This window comes from Diabrotica virgifera, chromosome 7, assembly GCF_917563875.1.
Source record: "Diabrotica virgifera virgifera chromosome 7, PGI_DIABVI_V3a".
Classification (NCBI taxonomy): Eukaryota; Metazoa; Arthropoda; class Insecta; order Coleoptera; family Chrysomelidae; genus Diabrotica; species Diabrotica virgifera.
Window position 1 is genome coordinate 91717888 of NC_065449.1, and position 18952 is coordinate 91736839.

Sequence of the window (18952 nt, forward strand, 5' to 3'; positions counted from 1 at the left end):
CTATTCTTGCGTTAATTGCATTTTCTTGCATTTTCAAGAATAATGATTTTTCTTTCTTTTGTATTTTGTCGATGATATTGTTCAGTTTATTATAAAGGTCATCTGCTTCATCCACGGGCTTAGTACATCTGATGCGTAAACTGATATAAGGTGAGTTTACGGTTTTCCACATTCAAGGTGGTATTCAGGATTCCGTGGCTCACGTGAACCAAAAAATCCACTCCTAAGCTGTCATAATCCCCTCTGTAGGAAATCTTGGTATTTTTAAATTCCTTTTCCTTTCGTTCTGGTTACTGAAAAAACACATTTCGATTTTGTGACTGTTCATTTTTTATTATTGTTATTTGCCTTGTCTTGAGATATTTATGTCCCATATCTGAGACTTTGTGATCGGTTCTATAAGCATTCCTTTTTAACGAGAGCAGGTCGCAAGTATCTCGCTCGAACCCTACTCATTTATCAGTTAGATATGAACTCCTTTATCAGTGGCGTAGCTAGCCCCACGGGGGCCCCATATCAAAGTTTATCACGGCAAACGCTTGTATAGAATCGAATAGAAATATGCTTTATTGTCACTGAAAATTTTACAATTTTATGGACAAAGCTTACAAAAAGTCGGAAAAAAAAACAAAAACAAATACAGTTTACCGAAATTACATAAATCGTCAATGTTAGTACAAAATAAAAGATAATGAAATAAAACAAAACACCCAAATATAGATAATAATAATAAACCTTATAAATTTTAATTAACCAAAGTAGAAAAATAGATTTGAATTGTCGAGACTCATTGTTTGAAAACAGATTCAGCTTTTTTAATCCAAGGATGAATGGGCATTGCAAATGAGCTTAAACAAAGAAGCTCTGTTCTTATGGTATAACGGCGAGCGACAGGCAAATACACTTCTCCAAGAAATTAACGTATGTACCATCTAAAAATTGGTCATTTTTGATGTCTCGAATTTCCTGAACCTGTTGTATGATTTAAGTGATTTTTTAATGTGTTATAGCCTTATTCTTTAACAATGTCATTGTAATAATATTGTTGCTAGACAGATAAATTTTCATTATATACCGGGTATGCCAATCAAACTGTGATTTTTTCTCTCACAAAGTTCGCATTACCCTGTGGAATATTTTAGCATTTGTAAAATGCTGAAATTAAAACCCGACCACATAATTATAGTCTAGTGTCGTAAAATAAAATTACACTACATGTAAATCAAAATGTAAATTCGTACAGGTTGGAACAAATTTTTTATCAAAGTTTAGGTGAGTACAAAAGATATTTTCAAGAAAATATCCAAATCATGTAAGGGGATCATTGTTTAAATAATTAAAAAGGGGTCATTTTTGCACCATATTTACTTTTTTAACTGCTAAGGCAATTCACGTTTTAATGAAGGTGTTTAGAATATTTTTCTGCAAAGCTGAAGGGTAGTGTTGCCCAAAATCGGTCTTGGTCTTGCAGTCTTGGTCTTGTTCTTGCGTTTTAGCAAGACCAAGACCAAGACCAAGACCGCCTTATTTTAGCAAGACCAAGACCAAGACTGACCGTGCAAGACTTGAGCAAGAACAAGACTAAGCCTGCGAGACTCTTGCGTCTTGCAGTTTGAGTGTCGTTTTATGGAATAATACAGGGTGTAACAAAAATACAGGTCATAAATTTAATCACATATTCTGGGAGCAAAAATAGTTCGATTGAACCTAACTTACCTTTGTACAAATGTGCACATAAAAAAGTTACAGCCCTTTGAAGTTACAAAATGAAAATCGATTTTTTCCAATATATCGAAAACTATTGGACATTTTTTATTGAAAATGAAAATGTGGCATTCTTATCGCAGTAGTATCTTAAGAAAAAATTATAGTGAAATTTAGACACCCCATAAAAATTTTATGGGGGTTTGCTTCCTTTAACCCCCCCCCCCAAACTTTTGTGTACGTTTCAATTTGATTATTATTGTAGTACCATTAGTTAAACACAATGTTTTAAAAACTTCTTTGCCTCTTGGTACTTTTTCGAGAAGTTAGTATTTGTCGAGATATTTTGCATATTATTTGTCAAATCCACCACATATTTGTATATGGCTAAGTACGATTATGGAGACTTGATAATAATAGGAAAATTTATTTATGATTTACATTTTTAGGTATATTTTGAACCATATTAAAAAAGAAGTCACATCTCGATAAAATGTGCCTTATCGAAAAAATACAAAGAAGCAAAAAAGTTTTAAAAACACTGTGTTTAACTAATGGTATCGCAGTAATAGTTTAATTGGAACGTACACAACCATTTGGGAGGTTTAAAGGAACAAAACCCCCATAAAATCTCTACGTAAACATATTAGAAAAGAAGCCGCAAGTCGATAAAAACTGCCTTGTCGAAAAAATACTAAGAACCAAAAAAGTTTTAAAAATATTGAGTTTAACTAATAGTATCACAATAATAATTTAATTGGAACGTACACAAAAGTTTGGCACAAAAGGGAACAAAACCCCCATAACATTTTTATGGGGTGCACTATAATTTTTCTTTAAGATATTCCTGCCATAAAAATGCCACATGTCCATTTTCAATAAAAAATCTCTAATAGTTTTTGATATATGTATTGGAAAAAATCGATTTTCATTTTGTAACTTCAAAGGGCTGTAACTTTTTTTATGTGCATATTTGTACCAAGGTAAGTTAGGTTCATTCGAACTATTTTTGGTCCTAGAATAGGTGATTTACTTTATGACCTGTATTTTTGTTACACCCTGTATATTAGTTCGGATATATATGCTTAGAGACTATGAGATACAGAAAAATATGTAACAAAAATTTGGAAAATTGGATTTATCCGCATTATGAACAATACGATGAACATACATATACATACCGAATTAAAAATATAAATATTTATTTATTGGATACGTACTCAGAGGTCATAATAAATTATTATACAATGTAGAAATGAAATATTTCATTTTTTCCTAATATCAGACGACGCCTTCGTTCCGAAATTAATTACAATTGAGCAATTGTCTAGATTTTGAGAATAGCAACCTTTCATAAAATAATCGTCTTGTGTTGTGTGATGCCGACAAGACAGTATAATAATAACGCATTGAAACTTTTAAAGAACTATGTCGCCTAAAGTGATAGAAATATAATACGAATAGCATATCTTGTGTTACGGACAACCACTCAATTGTTTTTCCTTATCCATATCGTAAAGACTAAACGTCCTACTGTTTGCAGGGTGTGCAATTAGATATTAGTTCAATCGGCCAAACAAAATTTTTTGCTGAAAAAGCACTAGATAAGATAATGCCTGGCTACCTTGTATAGTCCATTCACGCACGGTAAAATGTTAAATACAAAACCTTCAAATTTCAAAAAAAGATATTATATAAAAACAGATATTGGACGATGTGTGATTTTGCCATTGTTTTTTTATTGTTAATAAAGAACTTATGAGAGGATAGGCAATTAAAAACTAAAAAACAATGTTTTTTTAAAATGAAACAAACAAATTACTTATCGACAACTGATAAATAAAGTTTAAACTTCAGTTTAGGCACTTCGAGATTTCGAAAATAATATTTTTTACTTGTGTTTTTGACCCTTGAAAATCGTCATTTTTCGATTTTTTTCAGTTTTAAATTGTTTATAACTCGGAAACGAATAACTTTAGACAAAACAACATAAGACCTTTTTTGTTCCATTTGGTTCAAAGAACCTATAATAAGTCTGCCAGGGCTGAAACAATTGATTTTTATAATTTGTTTAAATTATTTTTTAAATAAATATAGAAATAACTCAGAAAGTACGGCATTTCGGTATAGGAAATATTACATGAAAATTAATTAGTAGTTATTATGGTTGAAAATGCAAAAATATACAGGGTGTTCTATTCGAAATATGAAAGTTCAATAAATTTTCAAAAAAACGAAAGATCTGACAACAATGTGTAATTACCACTATAATATCGGCGGCATTAGAAGACCTTTACCCACCAAATTCTATAAAAATCGTTCAAGTCGTTTCCGAGATATTTGAGGCGTTTCATACATAATACTCACTCTGTATAAATGTTATTTAATTAAACTGCGTGTATTACTGTGTATTAATTCTTATTAAAAAAAAAGTCAATCTTAAAATTTTCAACTAATAGCAAACAAAAATTATCAACTAATAATAGTGTCAAGCTATTGCGTACTGTGCTCTAATTTAATTTGTATTTTTTTTATTTTTTATTTGAATAAATGGCAAATTGTAGAACTCTTTTATTCCATTTCATTTCATATACCTAATGTGAGAGTCCATCAATCCCTTTCTAGACAGATAATGTTCTTTAAAATACAGTCAATTTTATGTCATTTATCTGTTTTTTTGTGTGTTTCACCATGTTTTAGCACATGTCAGATTATTAAATGCAAACGTTTATTAAGAAACAGACTAACTCCCGTGGGACATGGTAGATAGCCCAGTTAGTTAGAGTATAGGCAGGGATAGTTTAAATCGTGGGTTCAAACCCACCTAATGTGAGTTGTTTATTAATAAATAGCAATATAGCTAGTGGGTAACTGCGAGACTTGCAAGACTCTTGCTGCAAGACCAAGACCAAGACCAAGACTGGGAGTGCAATACCAAGACCAAGACCAAGACCAGGTGTACTGGTGCAAGACCAAGACCAAGACTGTCCAAGTCTCGTCTTGGTCTTGCATTTGGGCAACACTACTGAAGGGTAAGTCTTTCACCTAAGACTTACTAAATTCAATTTGACTCCCTATTTATTTAAAGAATTGTATTATAAAACTTAAACAAATTTGCAAAAAATAGTATTTGTGATTAAATAAGCACTATAAAATATTTGGTTTTATAGGAGAAGTTGCGCTATTTTCCAGTATTAAGCAAAAAAATTGGTCGAAAAATATTTAATAATTTATGAGATATTGAATATGTCACTATATTTTCAGTTGTAAAAACGCGGTTGTTGCCAAAATAATTTAAACCTGCAAAAGATCTCATTATTTTTATTTTTATGTATATTTTCAATAAATGTATTGATAAATTCAAATTTTAATTAAACTCTCCTCTAAAATGGCATTTAAAAATTGTTCTAATTTGTTTATTACTTCTTTTTTAAATACCGTCGCTGGGGTTAAAAAATTCAATATCTCATAAATTGTTAAATATTTTTCGACAATTTTTTTTTTGCTTTATACTGGTAACATGAACTTCTCGTATAAAACAGAACGTTTTATGGTGCATATTTTATTTGTGTTTTAAGTTTTGAATATATTTGTTTAAATAAATAGGGGTCAAATTTAATTTAGTAAATCTTAAATGAAAGCATTTTTCTTCAACTTTGTAGAAAAAAAATCGTATAGACCTTCATAAAAGCGTGAATTACTGCAGAGAAGTGAAAAAAGTAAATATTGTGCAAAAATGACCCCTTTTTAATTATTTAAACAGTGATCCCCTTGAAGAACACAAAAGATATTTTCAAGAAAGTATCCAAATCATAAAATATGATTTGGATACTTTCTTGAAAATATCTTTTGTATTCACCTAAACTTTGATAAAAGGCTGTCCACAATATGTCTGCAACGAATTCTGCAATTATTTAGTCACGTGATTCGCAGAGGTGACGACAGTTTGGAGAAATTAATTGTTTCTGGAAACGTTCCGGGAGAAGATCAAGAGGACGATCACCAACAAGATGGTCCGACCAAATAAAGAATTCAGCTGGAAACTCATTCTGCGAAGTTCTTAGAGCGACTGAAGATAGAGACCAATGGAGAAACATTGTTAGGAATATTGGAGGAAATCACGATCCCTCAGTAATGGGGAAACGACAAAAGAGAGAGAGAAACTTTGATAAAAATTTAGTTCCAACCTGTATTTAGTACGGAATTACATTTCTGTTGTTTTATTCATTCGCTTTTGGTTAATTCATTTTTATGTTGGATAATAAAAAAGTTACTTTAACAACTTTGTTTTTGGCCTCGTTTTTCAGCAATACAGAGTGTTTTTAAATAAGTATGGCAAACTCTAAGGGGTCATTCTGCATGAAAAAATAATGACAGTTTGCGTTTGCTTTATGAACCTGCTAGTGTGCAAATGCTTCGTCTCCGAGATAGGGTTATTAAAATTTTTCTTACACTCTGACGATTTATTTATTGTCCTAAAACCGGCTAAAATATGCAAGTAAAATTTGGTGTGTTTTAAGAGGTAGTTATTGTGCGTTTTTGATATACAATTAGGAATTTAATATTCATCATTGGCGCGCATACGGTTAATATGACCCATGTGTGCGCCAATGGTAAAACCGGCTAAAATATGCAAGTAAAATTTGGTGTGTTTTAAGAGGTAGTTATTGAGCGTTTTTGATATACAATTAGGAATTTAATATTCATCATTGGCGCGCATACGGTTAATATATATGACCCATGTGTGCGCCAATGGTAAACATGAAATTCTGTTAAAACCCACCAAATTTCATTTGCATATATCAATCGGTTTTAGAGTAATAAATAAATTATCAGTTTGTAAGAAAAACGTCAACACCCCCTATCTCGGACATACGTTTATAAAGCAATCTGTCATTATTTTTTCATGCAGAATTAGCCCTTAAAGTTTGCCATACTTATTTAAAAACACCCTGTATCGATGAAAAATAAGACTAGTTGTTAAAGTATTACCTAACTTTTTTACTATCCAACATAAGCGAATGAACGAAAAACAGAATGTTAAGAACACATGAGGCTATAGTTGGCAGTATTTTATAAATGCAAGAATATTCCTCAGGGTGTGGTGAACTTTGAGAAAAAATTACTGTTTGATTGGTACACCCGGTATACAATGACAATTTACCTATCTAGCAACAATATTATTACAACGATATTGTTCAAAAATACGACTATCACATTTAAAAAAATCCCTTAAATCGGAAAACAGGTTTAGGAAATATGAGACATAAAAAATGACCAATTTTTAAGGTGGTACGTTAATTTCTTGGAGAAATGTAGATATACATAAATACAATTATAGATAAAGAACAGATTATACGAACATACATAATATACTCGAACAATACATACTGTTTCAAATATTCAAAGATAAAGCGATTACAAAAATTGCAATTCGGCATTCTTCAATATACATTATAAATATACATTATACAATAACTCACACACAGCCAACGGAATTGACAATGAGAGATACCTTGAAAATAATAAAGCTCTGTTTTTATGGGGCAGAGAATAGATAATAGATAGATATGATTTATATAGGTATAATATAAAGAATCCACTACACCAAAATGTTGATATCCAAACAACATACACTGTTTCAAAGCGTTTTAATAGTGAAACAATTGTAGAATATTTAGTTCAATCTTTGTAAATGGAATTTTGTTTGGGGCGATGGGGCCCTTGAATGTCGGGGGCCCCGTATAATTGATACGGCTGATACGGCGGTAGCTACGCCCCTGTCCTTTATGTTGGTACAGTTAGATATGACTAGTGCCGGATTATGACTAGAAGACCAGTGCCGGATTAACCAATAGGCAAAGTAGACACTTGCCTAGGGGCCTCGGCCCCAAAGGAGGACTCGCAGGGCCCAAAATGAAAAAATAATAATTAGATTTAAATAAAAATTATAAATCATATTAGGTTGAACAATTCAAATATCGCGCAATACCATAAAATTGATGGTGGACGTATAAAACTACATTACAATGCATAGTTTTGTTCACATAGAAAGCCTATGTTGTGAGAATAAGTCGCTAATGAATGTCATTTGGTAGAAGGAACAGTACTGGCTATCAGTCTGCACGGTTTCTTAGAAAAGTAGTAAGAGGAGCAAAAGCAACAAATAAGTCAGTGCCCCCTCGTTACCCTCTCCTTCATTACCCATACCAGGCAAATACAATGGTCTCATTTATCTAAGATTAACAAACTTCTAATTTAAAAGCAATTTACATTTTTTGTGCTGCATACTCGCTTTAGTCGGAGTAAGTGCTGTAGTCCGTTCTTTAACGGTAAAATATTGCAAAACCTCTAAATTTTAAAGAACCGCTTGGATTGACATGAAATTTGGCATACACACAGCTAACAAGTCAAAGAGAAAAAGTGATATTGTGCCGATATGTGCTTTTGCCCTGGGGGTGGTTTTCACCCCCTCTTGAGGGTGAAAAAATATTCGTCCAAAGAAAGTCAGGAAATGGATAAACCGGCTAATTTTAAGTAACTTTTCTTCTATAGAGTTTTTTCACTAAGTCAATACTTTTCGAGTTATTTGGCAGTGAATATGTTCATTTTTTCAACAAAATAACCACGCTTTTAGACGGTTTTTCGTAAATAACTCAAATAGGAAGTATTTTGTCGAAAAAACATTATTAGCGAAAATATAGCCTGTAAAAAATTTTAAAAAAATAGTGTATATATCACGTCTCTACACCTAGTAGAAGCGGAGTTATAGCTAATGAAAAATAGGTTCATATTCGTCAAATTCCAAATGGAATATTATAACGTGAAATAACCAAAAATTAACCACTTCTCGGGGAAAATTCATTACAACTTATTTAAAGTATTTAAAAAAAGCTTCATTTTTGTTTTATAAAAAAAAATTCTAAAATCAAAATTAAACAAGTTACGCTCAAAATAAAGTTAGTCCCTTTTGGTTTTGGTAAAAAAATCGAGAAAATCACCCCCTAATTAGTATCTTAAATGAACTTAATCGTTACGACTTCACAAGTTTCTTGACTCGTGCATATATTGTTTATACGATCTGTAAGTTTCATCGGTTCAAAGTCCTTATTATTGAAAGGGCTGTAGTTAAAAGGGGTTGAACGAGTCACTGATCACGAATGTATGCACATTTAGAAACACCAAATCTTAATCAATTTTTGTCTAACAGAAAAACAAAAAAATACATGATATTCAGAAAAGCAAATCTGACTTTTTTTGTTTTTCGAGATTTTTGGTATCTCGAATAATTTTTAAGTTATTTTGAAAAAAATCATATTTTTCAAAATTTAAATTTTTAAAAATTTTATTTTGAAACCAAATTTTTTCAAAAATAAGCGCTTTATATCAATAAAACTTACAGATCTTATAAACACAACATAAGTAAAATAATTTGTGGAGCGGTAACGATTAATTTCATTTAAGTTGCTAATTAGGGGATGGTCTTCCCGATTTTTTTTTTTGCAATAACAAAAGGGACCAACTTTATTTTGAGTGTAATTTGCTTCAATTTAATGCTATAAACTTTTTGTAAAAACAGAAGTAAAGCTTTTTTTAAACACTTTAAAAAAGTTATATTGGGTTTTCCCCAAAAAGTGCTTAATTTTTTGGATATTTCACGACGAAATATTCTATTTAAAATTTGGTGAATATGAATCTATTTTTCATTGGCTGTAACTCTGGTTCTACGAGATCCAGAGACCTAACGCGTACACCATTTTTTTTACTTTTTTATATGCAATATTTTTACTAAGAACGTTTTTTTCGACAAAATACTTACTTTTTGAGTTATTTGCGAAAAACCGTCTAAAAATGTGGTTATTTTGTTGAAAAATGAACATATTCACTCGCAAATAACTCGAAAAGTGTTGACTTGGCGAAAAAGCTATATAGAACAAAAGTTACTTAAAATTAGTCAGTTTACCCATTTCCGGACTTACTTTGGACATATATTTTTTCACCCCCAATAGGGGGTGAAAGTCACCCCCAGAACAAAAGCACACATCGGCACAATATCACTTTTTTTCTTTGACATGTAAGCTATACGTATGCCAAATTTCATGTCGATCCAAGCGGTTCTTTAAAATTTAGAGCAAAAACCGTGAAAGAATGGAGTACTGCTAAAAGTTGCGTTGGACCGGTTGGAGCAATATCGTATTTTGAATTTGTTCAGTCCGTGTACAACGTTTTTTCAGCCTCTACCCACCGTTGGGAAGCTACGATCAAATGCTTAAATAAAACTCAACTAAGCGATCCCATTCACCACGATCTAAACCTTGTCCTTAAAAGAACAAGCAGCACTAAATGGACTGCAAGGGCTGATGCAACCAGAGCTTTGTCTAAAACTTACAACGCCTTCAAATCTGCTCTTTATACTCTTGCTGAGGACCCTAATCAGAAAGCTGAAACACTTCGTGAGGCTAAGTGTTTGTTGAAAGAAATGTCAAAACAGAAACATACATAATGAATGAGTTTTGGGCAACAATTTTAGAACTCATTAACGCTGTCAGTAAATCGTTACAGAGAGAAGAGATTGAAATTGAAACTGCAGTTCAGCTTCTAAAATTACTTTTGGAGTTCTTAAAATCCCAAATGCGATTACAGTACTCTAAATATACCGACGAGAGTAAACAAACGCCAGTAAGAAAACTACATTTTGATGATGCTAATTCCATGAAGTTTTTCTACAGGGTGGAGAAAAGTTAAAGGTTGAAACGAATCTACCAATTTCGGATAAGCTAATTATTGAGCTGAGTTGTCAGTTGACAGTGTACGAGTCAGTAACTCAGTATTTGGTATTTTGTGTGTTTTTCTAAAACTGAGTGGTACTCAAAACAAAGGAGTGTCCTTCAAAACTACATGAAAACTATTATACTGATGATATTGAACCTGAAATTTCAGATGAACTACTGCAGTTCAAATATTTTATAGTTCATCTTCAGGATTTGTAGCGAAAACAATAATTTATTCCTGCTTCATAGTCCCTTTGGGTTATTTTTATGAGAACAAATTCGAATCGAAGTTTCGAAATTTGTCAGTAGCTTGTAGGATTTATCTTACGCTGATTATTACAAGTGCAACATGCGAACGGTCATTTTCAAAAACGAAAATTATTAAAAACTGTCACCGATCTACAGAGGCACAAAATAGACTATTTAGCATTTACCTCAATTATGGCTATTGAGAATGATGTGCTCGAAAATTTGGAAGTAGAAGATATTTTAAGTAGTTTTGTTTCTATGAAACAGACCAACTGTTGGTATGTGCCCATTGAACTGGCAAGTACCTACTTTTTTTCGAGCAGGGAAGCATGCTGCCCTTTAAGCATGTACTTAATTTAATCTTATAACATCGACTGGTAGTCACCACATTTTCATAAAATTTAACATGTTATATTATGAATGTACCACTTTGAATAGTGTGCTAGTTACAATTACTTAACAGAATGCACTGAAGATGTTCTAAATTAGAACGAAAACGTTTTGCACGACATTTTATGTTGGCTAAGTTTTTTAATAAACGATTTTATATCAGTTTAATACAACTTGAAGTTTTTACCTCTGTATGAGTGTTTTAAACTATGGTATACAGCCAACTATTCGGATTTTCCCATTGATTTTTTAAAATGAATCGTTCGTTTATGGATAACTACGACAAAAAACAGTAGGAGAACATGTAGGAAACTATGGACTTGGAAACAGAAACGACAGAGGAGATCGATTGATTCAATTTTGCCAGAGCGAAAACTTCGTAATAAAAAACACCCTTTTTAAATTACCTCCTCGGCGATTATATACATGGACATCTCCACAACATACCAAAGAAAAAATAGTGAGAAATCAAATAGACTACATTCTGATAGCAAGGAGGTATCGTAATGCTGTTAAATGTACTAAGACGTACCCAGGAGCTGATATAGGTTCAGATCATAATCCGGTAGTTACTGTGATAGAGGCGAGACCAAAAAAGATAAGGAGACCACAAAGAAAGACACTAGATTTAGTTAAACTTAGAAACAAAAATATACAACAAGAAACAGGAGAAGAAATAAATGAAAACCTCAGTTCAGTGTAACAACAAATTAACGATACAGATAACGTTAACCAAAAATTAAAGTACATAAATACAGCTATACAAACAGCAGGAAAGAAACATCTGACAAAAACGACAACAAAGAACAAGGGGTGGATGACACAGGACATACTAGACTTGATGGAACAAAGAAGAAATATGAAGAATTACCTAGACAAATACAAAGAAATAAACAAACACATAAAAAAGAGAATAAAAGAAGCCAAAGAGGCGTGGATTAAAGAACAGTGTGAAGAAATGGAAACCTATGAGAAAAAGTACGATGCGTTCAATATGCACAAAAAAGTAAAAGAGATAACAGGAAGCATAAAGAAATGCCAAATAGGTAAACTTAAAGACAAAGATGGAAACCTTATTGTAGATCTAGAGAATAAAATAAAAAGATGGACAGAATACCTGAATGAATTATTTGAAGACGATAGAAACAACTTAACTCAGATAATCAATGCAACTGGGCCAGACATATTGAAAGAAGAAGTAGAATACGCAATAAGAAACGCTAAAAATGGAAAAGCAAACGGACCTGATAAAATCCCTACAGAACTGCTGAAGCTTTTGAATGTTCAATCCGTAACCATAATATTGCATATATTCAATACAATATACAGTACTGGTATAATACCACAAGAATGGTTGCTGTCTACGTTTGTCACCATACCGAAGAAAACTAAGGCAGTGCAATGTTCAGATCATCGAACAATCTCCTTGATGAGTCACCTGCTTAAAATATTTCTTAGAGTCATCCACAACCGAATCTATCAAAAACTAGACATCGATATTAACGATACACAGATGGGATTCAGAAAAGGATTAGGTACAAGGGATGCTCTCTTTGCCCTGAACGTTCTAACACAGAGATGCCTAGATGTTAACCAAGAGGTATACGCCTGCTTTATAGACTTTGAAAAGGCCTTTGACAAAGTACGCCACAGTAAACTCAAAGAAATCCTGGAGAGTAAGAACATTGACACCAGAGACATACAAATAATATTAAATCTGTACTGGAATCAGCGAGCTAATATAAAAATAGAAGACCAAACATCGGACGAAATAGAAATACGTAGAGGGGTACGACAGGGTTGTATATTGTCACCGCTCTTGTTTAATATCTACAGCGAACAAATATGCCAAGAAGCTCTCTCATATGCAAACGAAGGGATAATAGTCAATGGAGAAGTTATCAATAACATTCGATATGCTGACGATACTGTGATAACGGCAAGAACAGCCGAAGATCTACAACATCTAGTTGAAAGTATGAATGAGATATGTAATAACTACGGCATAAGGATGAACGTCAAAAAAACCAAATATATGACCTTCAGTAAGAATCCAATAAATGACACTAGTATCACAATAAACGGTACCCAACTTGAAAAAGTAAACGAATACAAATACTTGGGAACCCTTATCAATGAAACAGGTGACCAAAATCACGAGATAAAAAGACGTATTGAAATTGCCAGGTCTACTTTTATAAAAATGAAAAAATTATTTTGTAATCGTGATATTAGTATTCATCTACGAACTAGAATGTTAAAATGCTATGTATTCAGTACTTTGCTCTACGGTGTTGAGTCATGGACTCTTAAACAGAGGAATATTAAAAATCTTGAAAGCTTTGAGATGTGGTGCTACCGCCGTATACTAAGAATAAGTTGGGTGGATAAAATTACAAATGAAGAAGTAATACGCAGAATAAATAACAAGCCAGAAGTTCTACTGAATATAAAAAAGAGAAAACTTGAATACTTAGGCCACCTGATGAGGGGACAAAAGTACACATTCCTACAAAACATAATGCAAGGAAAAATACAAGGACGAAGAAATCCAGGCCGTAGAAAAATGTCCTGGATGAGAAATTTGAGAGAGTGGTTTGGCTGTACCACTAACGAATTGTTCAAAACAGCAGTAAATAAAATTAGAATCGCCCTAATGATATCCAATCTTTGATAGGAGCGGCACTCAAAGAAGAAGATGACAAAAAAATAATTTTTTATTGCAAAATTTAATCAAAATTATATAAATAGTTTCTTGACTATTTCTTTTTTTTTAAGCAACACGTTTTTTAAATGAAACAAAAATTTTAAGTCCACTAATGTCCACTAATATTAATATATCAAAGAGATGCCGCTGCTCGGAGATGGAGGGGTTATCAGGGGGTTTTGGAGGGAAAAGATAAAAGTTTCTTGAGGGGCCTCCTAGCTTGGGTTGCCTAGGGGCCTCAAGATTCTTAATCCAGGACTGCCTAGTACCTACTCCAGAAATTCGAAACACAGAATTAAATTCAACGCTGAAAATAAGAATTGTACATATTTTATTTGTCTTGTTGTACCTATGGAGTCCTGGGCCTTAACGGGAAAACAGCGTAGTGTCTGGAAGTTTAAATAATTTGGACTCCCAAATAAAATGGAAAATTGGAAAATTCCCAAATACCATGTATGGATAAATGGTGACGTTACAGAATATTTTAAAAAACGTAATAAAGACGGGGACATAGCTAAATAATAAGAGCATTAATTATAATGTAATCAACGATATTAAATCAAAAATATTCACTTAAAAATAATACGAAGGATCTATCACAGTTACCAACTTCTTCTTCTTTTTTTGGTGCCTATTCGTTTCGAATAATTACGATCATACTGGCTATAATTATTTTATTAACTGATGCTTTAAATAGTTTTTTGCACGATTGATCGTTTGTGACTGTTTACCGTGACAGATTTTACGTCAGTAGGTGACATTTACTAGCAACTCGACGGTAAGTAATCCAACTCGACGGTAAGTACTCCAACTCGACGGTAAGTACTCCAACTCGACGGTAAGTAATTCACTTACCGTCGAGTTAAAAAATCTCTTAATTTTAATTTATTTTTTGAAAGAATAAAGAAAACTAACGAATTATTTATTAATATTGAAACTTATGGTACAATTTGTTAAATTATTTAATGAAATCCCACTTGTTTGGGCTGTGGTTTCACTTCTAACAGAAACTCCTGCAGAATCGCATACATTAGTAGTATCCAACATTTTTTCTCTTCAAATACGCGATCAAAGTTGAAAACTAGGAAATATCATTGCCATCATAAATAAAAACGGTGGATTTAATCATTGAATATTCTGCCCAGAGGCTTTCAGGAGCTTTCCACTGCATATGTCTTTGAACGAAATATGCCAATAGAGTCTTTTCTTCGATTCTTAAATTCTTGTCTTCGCACCATTTTTTAAAACTTTGGTAGGTATTTTGATAAAGGATTTTGGATTTTTCGGGAATAATTGCGGAACACCCTTCTTCCCAAGCCCGTTCAATTTCTTCAAATTCACTTTCGCTCATATTTTAATTTATAATAATCAAAATTGTACTTAAAATTATTGACAACTAAATAAAAACTCAATTCTCCATTGTTGTTATGCACCCCAGTTACTACCTAACAACCAATCAAAGTATTTATCTTGATAAAATGAATGAAACTAGTCAATATGACGAAAATGTTTAATTTTATAATTTATAATGGTATCAATCGTGCAAAAAACGTTATAAGCATGTCGAACGTTAAGGGTAACCGATCTCAGACAATAATTAGAGTCGTCGTTCCGCTCCTCCTCCAAACAATTGTCTTCGATCGGTATAAAACCCTTACCGTTCTCCATACTTAATTTACTATAGTTGTTGCTGTGGAAAACCATTTTCTCAGATTATTTAACCATGATATTCTTCTTCTCCCAATTGCTCGTTTTTCGAATATTTTGCCTTGAAGGATTATTTTCAGTAATCTGTATTTAATGTCGTTTCTCATTATGTGTCCGAGATATTCTAACTTTCTTCTTTTAATCGTATACATCAACTCTCTTTCTTTCCCCATTCTTTGCAGTACGGTCTCGTTGGCTATCTTGTCCGTCCACGATATCCTTAGGATTCGCCTGTGTAGCCACATCTCCAAGGCTTCAAGTTTTTTCACCATCGCTTCAGTGAGTGTCCAGGATTCAACTCAGTAGTAAAATAATGATAGGATATAACATCGTAGGGGCCTTACTTTTATCTCCAGATTAAGGTTGTAGCTTTTAAAGAGTTTGGCCATTTGGGTGAATGCACCCCTAGCCTACTGTATTCTACACTTTACTTCTTGTGAGTGATCCCATTGTTCGTTTACTATTGTTGCAAGATAGATATACTGTTTTACTCGGAGTAAAACAGTATATGCAGGAGTTTTACTCCGGGTATACTGGAGTATTCTTGATAAGCAGTTGAACGTCTCTAATTTTATTTTTGATGATGACCATAAATTTAGGTTTTGATATGTTTACTTTTAGTCCAAATCATTCACTTACTTCCATTATTTTTTTTATTTAGTTGCTGTTAACTGTTCAAACTGTCTGCAAAAATAACGGTGTCGTTTGCATAGCGGATGTTGTTTAGGCGTTCTCCATTTAGGAGTTGTTCTGAAGCTATTTCCTTGTGGCATTTTTATGATTAACTATTTAGTGGGAAATAAGCCACAATTAAATTGAAAAAATAATTTTAGAATAAGTGAACATCAGTTTTATATTAAAAATAGAGAATTTGATAGATCTCAAATATGTCAACACGCATGGGATAATGAACATAGAGTTCAGTGGAGAGATTTAAGTATAGTCCTGAAAGAATCAGATAGTAAAAAGAGAAAAATCAAAGAAGCGGCTCTTATTATGCTAAATGAAACCAATTGTGTCGCAAATTCCTCGGTAGAATGCAGTAGGATGTGGTTACCCATATTGAAAGAGGAAGTCAATGGAAAGAAAATACCACGATTAGTATGTCAATAACATATCGAGTTACAAATTTTATATTTTAGTATTACTTATTGTATATCTATGTATTATTAATATTATTTAAAATTTAAACATATTAAAGTCAGAATTTGGTATTAGCTTTTGAAAGTAAATTAAATGTAAGACCAAATACTTACGATGTCGGGATAGTATCACGAGGTTTTTTCCTGGTTTTCCCTCGTGATTTACTATGGAATCTCTAACGCGAGAATTTTACTGTCATCGTTGCATTTGGTTGTCTTTTTAAAGACAGATCACATGGTCTGATTTTTTTGTGACGGATATTCTTGAGTTGGGATTGATTTCATGTAATAGAATGAACTATCTTTTAGTAAAGTCGTCCCAGGAACGCAACTCATAAATATTGGCGATATCATTTTAAAGTCTTCTACTTTAAAATGTATAATATACGTCTGAATTGCCAATATAAATGAGTCAGATTAAATAAATTATTTTAGTAGTATGTATTTTGTATTTTGACAACGAAACCCGATTTGGCCTTCGAAACGTTAATAATAGTTATTTTCCTAACTGATGCAGAAAGTGATACTTTCACGCACGAGACTGCCGTTGACCCGAACGACGCGATAGCGGAGTTCGAGCAAGCAGTCGAGTGCGGGGAAGACACTTTTCGCATGAGTTAGGAACAATATTTTTTCTAGGGCCGTACGTTTGGAAAAAAAGCCACAAAAAATAGAGTCGTATCAATTTTTATTTAGGAGTGAAAATACACAAATTAATTGTTTGACAAGTTTGTCAAAACCAAACTTTTTCAATATAATGGGTTACCACGACGACGATATTAGTTTCCATGACGATGATTTAAAACCATTGTAATTGTCTACTGATTTGACTTTTAAGAGGAAACAGTAGCGATCAACAGGTAGCGAAAACGCGTTCCAAGATTGCGGCTGTAATTTTGAATATTTTTTCGAGATATTCGGCACACGTATTCGTAATATAATTAGGAATTGCAGTACAGAGCCGAATTTGAAAAATATATTAATATAAGGAAATTACTCTGTAATTAAATACAATATTAAAAAAACGAGCCTTTACCGCCATTAAGAAGAACAAAAAAATACACTTTCTTCAAATAAACTTTTTTATCCGATGCCTAGATTTTGTGTCATTTTGGAACTACTAATGAAATAAAAATTTTAGTAGTTCCAAAATGACACAAAATCTAGGCATCGGATAAAAAACTTTATTTGAAGAAAGTGTATTTTTTTGTTCTTCTTAATGGCGGTACAAGCTCGTTTTTTTAATATTGTATTTAATTACAAAGTAATTTCCACATATTAATATACTTTTCAAATTGGGCTCTGTGCCGCCATTCTTTATTATATTACGAATAGGTGTGCCAAATATCTCAAAAAAATATTCAAAATTACAGCCGCAAACTTGGAACGTGTTTTTGCTACCTGTTGATCGCTACTGTATCACCTTAAATATTATGTCAAAAAAATTTTATTTCATCTAATTTTTGCGTTAGTTTCATTAAAACATGAACACAATAAGATACATTTGAAATAAATTAGTAAATAATATCTAAATACTAATTTATTGCATGTACTATAGTATATTATAATGCCATATTAGAAGATATTCTACTTTTCCGCACGCCGTGCGGGAAAATTTACTTTTACGCACGCCGCGGTGCGGAAAACTTTCGGAAACGAAATGCGTGCTGTAAAGTGGCTGTTTAAGCACGGCCGTAGAAAAAATTATTTTTTCAATTTAATTGTGGCTTATTTCCCACTAAATAGTTAATCATTTAGGAGTATTCCATGTTTGCAATTTTCCAAGGCTTCACTAAATATTTCCTCTGAATATTGGTTAAATAAATTATGTGAAAGTATACATCCTTGTTTAACGCCTGGCAGAATGATCGCTTCCGTCGGTTCTTCTCCAAGATTTGTTTTTATTGTGGCTGGTTTATTCCAGTATAAATTTTGTATTATACGCCGGTCTTTATATTTAATTTTATAATGTCGGTCTTTATAGTTACCAACAAGATTCCTTTATTCGGTTATGTCTACATACTACTATTATCGGTCTACAGCGTTCTCCGACGCCTTCCGACTACTAACCGCCATTCTTCTCTGTTTAACCATAGACCTGGAGGGATTTCTCTTTCCTCTAGTTCTTTTTCAATTACCTCCCTCCAGCTTCTTCTCGGCCTTCCTCTTTTTCTTCTCCCTTGTGGTGTCCATGCCAAAATCTGTTTAGGGATCCTGTCATTTGGAATTCTCTGTACATGGCCGTACCATACCAGTTGTTTTGATTTTATGTCATCAATTAT

General features: G+C 32.6%; 1 protein-coding gene across 1 annotated transcript in view; it reads right to left on the bottom strand.

Annotated features, from left to right (window-relative positions):
- LOC114335682 (protein yellow-like) overlaps positions 1-18952 on the bottom strand; it is a 332848-nt gene that overhangs the window by 45505 nt on the left and 268391 nt on the right. The window lies entirely within an intron of this gene.